We start from the raw sequence: 11,147 nt of genomic DNA, 5'->3' as shown, positions 1-11,147 counted from the left end.
GCAATTTCCCAGTTCCTTGGTGCTCTTTGGTACAACAATTTGAGGAGGCGCGGCAATAGAGGGCGCTGTTGTAGCTTCCGTGTTAATTTGAAGAAAAAAGGGTTGACGCGGACAAATCTGTCCGAACAAATCTTGTCAGCGTGATAACTTGAGAAATACTTTACATATGAACTTCAAATTTGGTTTGTGTATTGTTCTTGGTAATCCTAAGAACTCTTTTGCATTTGGGGCCGAAAAGGCAAGGGTTAAGGTCACAGTGACTAAAACAAAAGAAATTTTGTCAGCGCGATAACTTGAGAAATACTTAACATATGAACTTCAAAGTTGGTTTGTGAATTGTTCTTGGTAATCCTAAGAACCCTTTTGCATTTGGGGCCGAAAGGTCAAGGGTCAAGGTCACAGTGACTAAAAAAAAGAAATTTTGTCAGCGCGAAAACTTGAGAAACACTTTACATATGAACTTCAAATTTGGCTTGTGTATTGTTCGTGGTAATCCTAAGAAGCCTATTGCATTTGGGGCCGAAAGGTCAAGGGTCAAGGTCACAGTGCATGAAACACTAGAAGTTTTGTCAGCGCGATAACTTAAGAAATACTTTACATATGAACTGCAAATTTGGTTTGTGGATTGTCCTTGGCAATCCTAAGAAGCCTATTGCATTTGGGGCCAAAAAGTCAAGGGTCAAGGTCACAGTGGCTAAAACAAAAGAAACTTTGTCAGCGCGATAACTTGAGAAATACTTTACATGTGAACTTCAAATTTGGTTTGTGGATCGTTCTTGATAATCCAAATAGGCCTATCGCATTGGGGGGCGAAAGGTCATGTCACAGTGGCTAAAACAATACAAATCTTGTATTTATTCTGAGATCATAGGGATTAGGGATTAATTCATAAAAAACCTACAAAAGACACTAATGCTGTCAATGAACGTTCCGTGTGACCAAGGTACATGTAAGTTGATGTTAAAAGAGTGGTGTTATGTCACGGGAACAGTTACGGTTGCGGGGCATTTGTGTTTGTAAACACACCTGACTTGTTTTTGTGCTGGTGCTGAAATGAAAGTCGATGAAGCTATTCTTCTCCATATCAGAGGCAAGGAGTATAATGCAAAAGAAGTCAGATATCACAAAGACTGCTACCAAAATATACGAAGGCGGTGTACAACCAAGCAAGGAAATCAACAAAGTAAGTGATGAATATTCTGTTTTCTTTGACATGCAAATGAATGTTTAGTTTTGACACATGTATTTACTGCTTGGGGTATGTTTTTTATTCACATTGCAAGATGATGGAATTGACTGTGACGATTCCTACCCATAGCTGAGAGAAAAGCATGCTCCAAGTTATGTTATCATATATGCAAGTTATCCACATTGAGTGTACATGAACTGATATCAGCTCTATTTATCCCGTCGTGTAGTAGCCATTTGTTTATTGCTGTTTTTGCTGATGTGGCCCTGAGAATGATGTTGCGCAAACTTTACATACTTTCATTTGCCTAGTGTGTAACCCTTCATCTCCTAGTCCTAAACAGCCCAATGCATACCTGAAAAAAAGCCCAATGGGCAAAACCTAATACTTTTTGATTTGTTGTGTTGCAAAATTAAATAAACTAATCTATCTTCAGTGAAGTACATTGAGCTCATATCCTTTGTTCGTGGCTTATTCTAGGGCTTGATTGCATCAATAACATAATTTTTCTCTTTTTCAGTGATACAGAAGAACCTGTACCGATATATGACAAGGCTTTTGATGTGTTTTGTGGAACTGTTATTGGCCCAGAGATCATCGATGGGAATGGCGTCCGAAGAATGACTGAACTGCTGAAGCGCTTCGTAGATATAGCATGTGTAGCAAGAACATCTGAAAACAAGGATGCGTCCAGCTATAGGTGAGATTATGAAGTGTGGACAAGTGAACTGTGGAGTTTGTATAGAGAGGTTTGAAAACATCAGCGGAAAAATGATACAAATTGCATAGTCTGCTTTTTTTTCTCGCCAATTTTTCGATTTCTTTAGGACACACACAAAATGTAGTTTGATGCTTTCATATGATATACAGCAGTGAAAAACTCTAATCTAAAGTACAGAATTTGTCCTTGTCATTGATACAGTATTTATTTCATATTTCACAGGAATAAAAGTTAAGCGTCCCTTAATCAGTTTCAGACCCTCCACTCACATTGTATCACCACATGGGCCTACACCAGAGTCACAGTATAAGATGCGTTGCACTGGAGAATAGAGTTGCCAACAGTAATAATTTGCTCCCCCTCCAAACATGGGGATGGAGCTTTGACAGAAATACATGCACTTGGTGGGTGCATTATTTAAATTACACTGGTTTTTTTTTCTCTGTTATGGCTCAAATTACTTCTGTGTACAGTACTGCCATTCATTATTTTATTTTCATTTTTCAGAATGCCCTTTCTTAAACGAAGGCAAAAGGAGAAGAACCCCAAGCTATCCTTCCATCGTCCTTCAAAGCGCTCAGCTAGTGAGTTTGTCTTCATTGACAAATCTGATGCTGCACCATACATTGAACAGTTGTGGTCATCAAGCTCTGAATCAGATACTTCATCATTCAGTGAGACGATTTTACCAGTCAAGCAGACAGAGACCTCTCATCTCCAGCCTCACCTCCACAAGTTGTACTCATCTGCAATGGCTGTGCGTGAGGAACTGAGGGCCTATAGTGGACTTGATATTGAGTGGCCACCGCTGAGGTCGATGTAAGAGCTGCTGAGACAGTCGTCCCAGTCATGCTGTGCAATGTGATGGCATGGATGACAGGTTACTCAGAGGAACCAACACTTGAGAACTTTGTCTGTGTTCCTGAGGACATTCACCTGAAACTCCTGTCCATCCTACAAGACATTTTATACCTTCAGTCTAAGGGGAAAAAAACAAAACCTAAGTCTTACTGTTCCATAAATATTTTAATTGCTTCATTCCAAATTTATAAGAATTTACTGATTTTACAAGATTTACGCAGTACTTCTTTAACTGAATTGATTTGCACATGGCAACATGCAAAATAAATTGTAATATCCATGAACTGCAACAATCACCAATTCTCTGTAATATTGCAGGTTCTATGTTAGATAAATATTCCTTTGTTTTTACTATAGGTGGATATTCTACCCCTTTAAAGAGTGGAACTGCTTCATAATTTGTCCATTTAAATACAATAATAGAAATACACACAAAATATGCAAGACAAAGTGACCGTAATCAATGCCATTTTATTGTCACCATTTAGTATTACTGTGCATCTTTAAGGACAGAATCTCTTTTGAAATAAATGATAACCTCATATAATACTTTTTATTTTTTTGTGTAAATATTTCTGATTCCCTGTCCTGCTCTTTGTAGTACATTGGTTTTGTTACCTATCATGCTAACTTTTTATCTTTTTATGGATTATTGATGTTCCGGTAATCAATGGCAATTAACTGCAGTAATTCGGACAAGCTAACATCAAAATAAACTACATGTACATGCACTTCCACTAAAGTTTTCATTAATGTTGCAATAACAGCACCACGTCGAGGTTTAAATAACTGTACAAGAAAACAAACAATTAAAAGAAACAAAGGAGATGGTAAGCACCTTTAATTATGCAGTGATGACAAAAAAAAGGATGAACAAGGCAGGGCACAGGGGCACTTTTCTGAACGCAAAATATTATGAGAAAAGATTGTATTCAGAATGCTGTCATCTTGATGATGGAAACATAATGATCATTAACACTATATTACAGAGTAATGTACGAATACCCCCTTGACCCAGTTGACTCTGTCCAAATTGTGTGCACAGGCGGACATTATTACCAGTAATATTGTTTTGGTTTTTTTGGGGTGTAACAGCGGCGGGGGGGGGGGGGGGGGGGGGGGGGGTGGGGTTTCACTTTTTATGTGTTTCAGTGAAAAACAAAATGGTCAGAGCTGGTGGGGGGGGGGGGGGGTAGGAACCCATAACCCTCCACCCCCCCCCCCCGAACCGCGCATGAACAGGTGATACTCAGACGAATCACAATATTGTCATTACACTAGATTTAAAAAATGTGGAATAAGGCCACTTGTGTAATAATTTTACACCGGTGATCCTACAATAGCTCTGGCTTACAATTTTGCAAAATGCCATTCCGCATTGTCATGATGCGAAATGGGATTGTGTTGTACCAAAATGCTTGAAAAAAAAAAAACAACGCACTAAAAAACCGCAACACTCTATCGATCCCACAAGACATTTTGCAAACTCTCAAACATGATGCTGGCTACACATTACACGTTGTAGACAATGGGAATTGTAACTAGAGTTTCGCGTTTGTTGAATTACAAACGCAGAGTGGTCGGGCGGACAGCCTTCTCATTATACACTGCCCAGTTAAGTTAGGAATATATGTAGAAAAAAGGATCACGAAGTTAAATCCCTTCAAGTACAATCAATGTTTCAAAAAGGTATCTTTAACGGTGTGATAAACTTCAGTAAACATTCTATGTGCACAAAAAGTTATTTCTAGTTTGATAACGTCATCAGTCAAAAATGGTTAGTGAATACTGATAAAGTTCGGAGAGGATAATTTGTCATTTTAAAATTAAATAACGTATGAAAATATGGGAAATATAATTGTTTGTATTAATATCACCTAACTTCCGGTTTGACGACGTATTTATAACACCTAACTTCCGGTTTGATGACGTCACATCATTAGAGATCCAAAGGTGAACATTGTAATGGATATCATTATTTGGACTTCGAAGATATGACAGGGATCAAATGATGAAAATAAATTTAAACTTTGATCATTTTCGAATTCTCCTTAAAGTAACTTCCGGTCTGATGACGTCATGAATTTGAAACCTTGCCACCTTATCTGTGGTTAATCAGAGAATGTCAAGGGGCGATTTGGTAAAATTTGGACGGATAGTTTTACAATTACAGACAGGAAACTATATTTTATGTGCCGATAGGGGCGCCCTTTCGGATGATGACGTCATCACACTGTTTTTTGCGTCTTGCATTCCTCACTATACACTTTCATAATATATATGTCTGTAGTGAAATGTTTCCGCTTTTGAGTAATATTCAGTTTTTATTGCACTTCCGGTAACACCGGAAGTAAAGGTCAAGCGGTTTTGCGTTCGGGAACATGAAATGTTTCTCACGGCATAGTCTACAACCTCACGAAAAAACGAACACGATACTCTATTTAGTTCAAAAGATATAACGCAAACTATTTTGTCAAAGTTTGCCCTTAAATCGCTTGTAATTTGATACCTGATTACGTCATGATGACGTAACAAAATGTACAACATCTTCGTAACATGGTACAAGTTCACACAAGGTTTTGTGATCATACCGTGAACCGTTCGGAAGAAATGCTGCTTTGTTTTGATGTCAGGCTAACGTCTTCATTTTAAATTCACCTAACTTTGACCTTCCGGTAGACCCGGAAGTAAAGGTCAAGCGAGTTCACGTACACTACAAAAACTGTTAAGCGATTAATGGTCTATCTGAGTACAGAATACAAACATCATTGATTGTTTAGTTCAAGAGTTATAGGTGAAAGTAATTGGTCACTTTTTCAGATAAAATCACTTGTAATTTGACACCCGATGACGTAATCATGACGTCAGAGTAATATGCACCACTTCGGATGAGGGTCGATATATATTGAAAGTTACAAGTTCATACCATATACCGTTTAAGAGAAAACCCGCGGAGAAGTATTGTCCGGAAAAAAAAAGAAAGAAAGAAAGAAAGAAAGATTAATCGTAACAGATCCAACTAGAGTTTCGCGTTTGTTGAGTTACAAACGCAGAGTGGTCGGGCGGACAGCCTTCTCATTATACACTGCCCAGCTAAGTTAGGAATATATGTAGAAAAAAGGATCACGAAATTAAATCCCTTTAAGTACAATCAATGTTTCAAAAAGGTATCTTTAACGGTGTGATAAACTTCAGTAAACATTCTATGTGCACAAAAAGTTATTTCTAGTTTGATGACGTCATCAGTCAAAAATGGTTAGTGAATACTAATAAAGTTCGGAGAGGATAATTTGTCATTTTAAAATTAAATAACGTATGAAAATATGGGAAATATAATTGTTTGTATTAATATCACATAACTTCCGGTTTGACGACGTATTTATAACACCTAACTTCCGGTTTGATGACGTCACAGCATTAGAGATCCAAAGGTGAACATTGTAATGGATATCATTATTTGGACTTCGAAGATATGACAGGGATCAAATGATAGAAATAAATTTAAACTTTGATCATTTTCGAATTCTCCTTAAAGTAACCTCCGGTCTGGTGACGTCATGAATTTGAAACCTTGCCACCTTATCTGTGATTAATCAGAGAATGTCAAGGGGCGATTTGGTAAAATTTGGACGGATAGTTTTACAATTACAGAAGGGAAATTATATTTTATGTGCCGATAGGGGGCGCCCTTTCTGATGATGACGTCATCACACTGTTTTTTGCGTCTTGCATTCCTCACTATACACTTTCATAATATATATGTCTGTAGTGAAATGCTTCCGCTTTTGAGTTATATTCAGTTTTTATTGCACTTCCGGTAACACCGGAAGTAAAGGTCAAGCGGTTTTGCGTTCGGGAACATGAAATGTTTCTCACGGCATAGTCTACAACCTCACGAAAAAACGAACACGATACTCTATTTAGTTCAAAAGATATAACGCAAACTATTTTGTCAAAGTTTGCCCTTAAATCGCTTGTAATTTGATACCTGATTACGTCATGATGACGTAACAAAATGTACAACATCTTCGTAACATGGTACAAGTTCACACAAGGTTTTGTGATCATACCGTGAACCGTTCGGAAGAAATGCTGCTTTGTTTTGATGTCAGGCTAACGTCTTCATTTTGAATTCACCTAACTTTGACCTTCCGGTAGACCCGGAAGTAAAGGTCAAGCGAGTTCACGTACACTACAAAAACTGTTAAGCGATTAATGGTCTATCTGAGTACAGAATACAAACATCATTGATTGTTTAGTTCAAGAGTTATAGGTGAAAGTAATTGGTCACTTTTTCAGATAAAATCACTTGTAATTTGACACCCGATGACGTAATCATGACGTCAGAGTAATATGCACCACTTCGGATGAGGGTCGATATATATTGAAAGTTACAAGTTCATACCATATACCGTTTAAGAGAAAACCCGCGGAGAAGTATTGTCCGGAAAAAAAAAGAAAGAAAGAAAGAAAGAAAGAAAGAAAGAAAGATTAATCGTAACAGATCCAAAGAGTGGTCGGGTTGTGCCCGACCACTCAAAGAGTGGTCGGGTTGTGCCCGACCACTCAATTCCTTTATCCTTTGGATATCTGTTGAATCATACACAGGAATCATTAAGTATGAAAGGTATGATTAACACGCACGAGGTCTTGGTTTCAAGTGTTTACGTGAAATCGCAACCACTCTTGAGTCAACAGTAAACAGCTCATTTATTCGCTGGTTCTTATAGTAACGAGACGAGCAAAGTCTATTTTACGCCCTACATTTGTCAGCAGCGGTTGGGTACATTGCAAGTCATCAGAAGCCAAACAGAAAAAATGACTAGCGCCCCTGAACAAAGACACTGACAAATAGGGGAACCGCTTACATTTGGCGGGAAAACTCAAGTTGGTAAACCACCAGAAGGGTAATAGAGCATTCGCCCGAACTCCTGCCCTGCAAACAGGGCGCTGGGAAAGGCTGATGGTTGCAGGCCAGTAACTCGGTCCAAAAAAATGCCTACGCCTGCTAAATAAAAATTTGCATGCCCTCGGTATTTGAGCAAATTGAGGGCCATAAACCGTGAGGGTTTGTAAAAAGAAATATGAATAGAAGCCGTGCACAAGACTGGGAGCTTGTGTTTCTGTGAAATTTTGATGTAGTTGGAGCCCTAAAAGCGCTCTATTTTGCTATGGAGTGTAGGCATCGTTTTTCAAAATGGCGATGGGGTTCAGGACAATTTTTGGTACAACAAAATGCCATTTCGCATTGTGTGACAACAATTGTCACAATGCGAAATGGCATTTTGCAAAATTGTTAGCTATTGTAGGATCACTGGTGTACAATTCGTCGATCGTAACACGATCTGACCTATCTGAATTTTTGACGAATTTGGGTTTTTAGCATATTCTGGTTATGCATGATGAAATCTTTATTTTCTGAAAATTTCAAATTCATAACTGGCCTAATTAGATAATTAAGCCGATTCAGCTAATTAGAAATGTCGACCTATCTCTACAAAATGCAAAATTATCATTTCACGAACTGACGCATCGAGATCGGTCACTTCGAACTGACGCATCGGTCACTTCGTGAAACGCGTGATTCCACGAAGTGACTTATAGAATCTGGTACCTGGCACGTATGTTTCAGCCCCATAGACCGTGCGTGCATTTAGTTCCTCTTCTCACGCATGCGCAATGGTTTCCTCCGCGTCGTCGGCTTGCAAACAGCGGTAGCAGACGACGCGCTGAACGATTGTCTGGTTTTCATGTCTTATAGTCAGGTTGGATACGGTTGGAATCGTGACCGACTGGTCCAAAGCACCAAACTTGGCAGATAGATTCTTATAGCCCCAGAGAAGATATTTAGAAGGGGTGACACCTGAAATTCCTTTGGGAAGAGTGCCTAATTTGCATAAAGCGTTAATCCCTGTCATGTAATATATCTATTCCCATATTTGGGTAGATTTTTTATAAGGAGTCCGTAAATTGGGCTAAAAATTACTTGAAGCCTGACGTGGAGGACTTGATCAAGCTCCCCGTTTTGTGTTCTGGGCTAAATATCACAATGTTGTTGTCCACATGATTGTCCATGAAGTCTTAATCGAGTAACTGTGCCAGTAAGCAACTGGTGAATTTGAAGCTCATCAATACTATTTGGCAAGACTACATGATTATATCTGGGAGAAGGTTAATGAGCGCAACTTTAGAGTATAATAGTAGCCATTTTGAATCGTTACTATGTCCTCATAATTATCCAGTCAGTCTTAAATGCTTTAGAACATGTTATTTAAGTAAGGATGTGTAAGGCCAAAAAAAAAAATAAGTCGGTCTCTGGTCAGCGCGCGAGTCGATTTTAATCATGCGCGTCGATCTTTTTTTTTCCAAAATGTTCCGTGGTAGCTCCAACAGCGCCCTCTATTTCCGCACCTAATCTTTTTTTTTTTTCAAAAAGCACCAAGGAATGGGAAATTGCACCTAGGCAAATTATGGCGGACACCAATGTACATGAGGACACCAAAAAAGCAAAATAGTACCTACCTTGTCTGTACAATCCAAGCTTGAAGAAAAAAAAAATCAAAAAAAAAAAAATAAGCCGCGTGGCCGCGTCAATTCCGGAACTTTGGTCTGACCAGAGACAATTTTTTTTTTTTGGCCTAATCCCCAAAATATACTTAAAAAAAAAAAATGTACTCAAATGTGGGAATAAATGTATACACGGTAGGGATTAATGATTTAAGCAAATTAAGCACTCTTCCCAAAAGAATTTCAGGGTCACCCCTTCAAAATATCTTCTCTAAGGCTATGACAACATATTTGCCAAGTTTGGTGCTTTGGACCAGTTGGTCACGATCTTATCAAAAATTGGGTCTAAGCCACCTGACTATCATGAGCAGTGGCGTCACCAGACTTTTCAGTCTGGGGGGCACAGGGGGGGGGGGGGGGGGCACCAGCATTTGATGGGGGGGCACTTAGGTGGATACGGATCGCCGTCCTGGGGGAGGGATCTAAGGGGAGGGGTGCCCCCCTCCCCTTAGGACAATTTTCGCATACGGAGGATGGGCTAGATGCAAAATGGTGCCACGTTTGATGCTAAATTCGATCTGAAGATATCTCAAGAAATTGTTATTTTTGAGGTAATGATTTTAACAACGAGCAGAATTTTGCAGAGGATAGGGGGGCACCAGCATTTGATGGGGGGGGGGGGCACTCGGGGGGCACTAGGTTTTCCAGGGGGGCACGTGCCCCCCTGGCCCCCCTTGGCGACGCCACTGATATGAGGGGAAAATAATAGGCAGGAAAGTCAAAAATACAGACGCACACTTTGACACATGCTTAGCTTTGGAGAGTCCCAGACGGTGTATAATCTGTGCTCGCTCGGTCCAATATTTGATTATAATTTTGTAAGTTTAGAAGAGAAATCGGTCCTCGGATAGGGCAATCATCACCCGATGAATAGTACATGGAAGCGCACATTATTAGAAACTGTGCATACTTTGGTGACAGCATTTACTTGGTTCTCCAAGAAGAAAGCGAGGTAAAAGACAATACATACATTCATAAATCGTTAAACATATTTGCGTTTATACTCACTTAGTATTAGTATACCGGGCGTAAATGATTTTAATCATAAATGGCATAAAGCTAGTAATAATTTACTAAATCTGTAAAGTTTTGATATTGTTTGTCAATTTATAACAACAAAAAATGGTCCCAGGTTATTTGTACCGGGTACATGTGCTAGCAATGTAAATGCGGTGCCAGGGAAGTACCGAGCCTAGAGACAACTATATGCCATTACAACGTTACATAATTATTTTAACTTCTCATTAACCGACGCAAACCGCAGCAGCACAAACCGACAACGTTGTGCCCCACGATGAACACTGCGCAAATATCGTTTCAACTGGTGTGGGTCGTTATTCCCTTGAATTTCGGTTTTATCAAAAACATGTGCATGTATTGAGAAAATCAAATCAACAACGCACACGCAGACTCCTGCAGCACATGTGCATGCATGCGAATAAATAAAGCAAACTGTGGCGAGGCGTACCCGGTTGCAACCGCTAGATGATGGTGTAGGCCTGCGTGACTCGCTTTTGGTATTTTCAACCTATTTGCACCGCTAGCGACGTAGAGGGCGGATGAGTATACATCAGAAGTTTAATCCGGTGTCATATGAAAATCGGACTCGTAATAAAATCGGACTCTTTTTTCCCTTTTATTGGTTAAACCCTCTCACGTGACCGGTCGCCCTCCTAATAATCTATGCATGAGCTGAGCAATATGACCAATGAGTCCGTATTTCATAAAACCTAAATTCATGCTGCACCGGCTGTGGCAGGGATGAACCATGAGGTGAAGCAGAAGCGGTAAGGTCAAGGAGATTTAAGT

Source organism: Patiria miniata, unplaced genomic scaffold, assembly GCF_015706575.1.
Source record: "Patiria miniata isolate m_02_andy unplaced genomic scaffold, ASM1570657v1 HiC_scaffold_19, whole genome shotgun sequence".
Taxonomy (NCBI): Eukaryota; Metazoa; Echinodermata; class Asteroidea; order Valvatida; family Asterinidae; genus Patiria; species Patiria miniata.
This window is presented reverse-complemented; position numbering follows the sequence as displayed.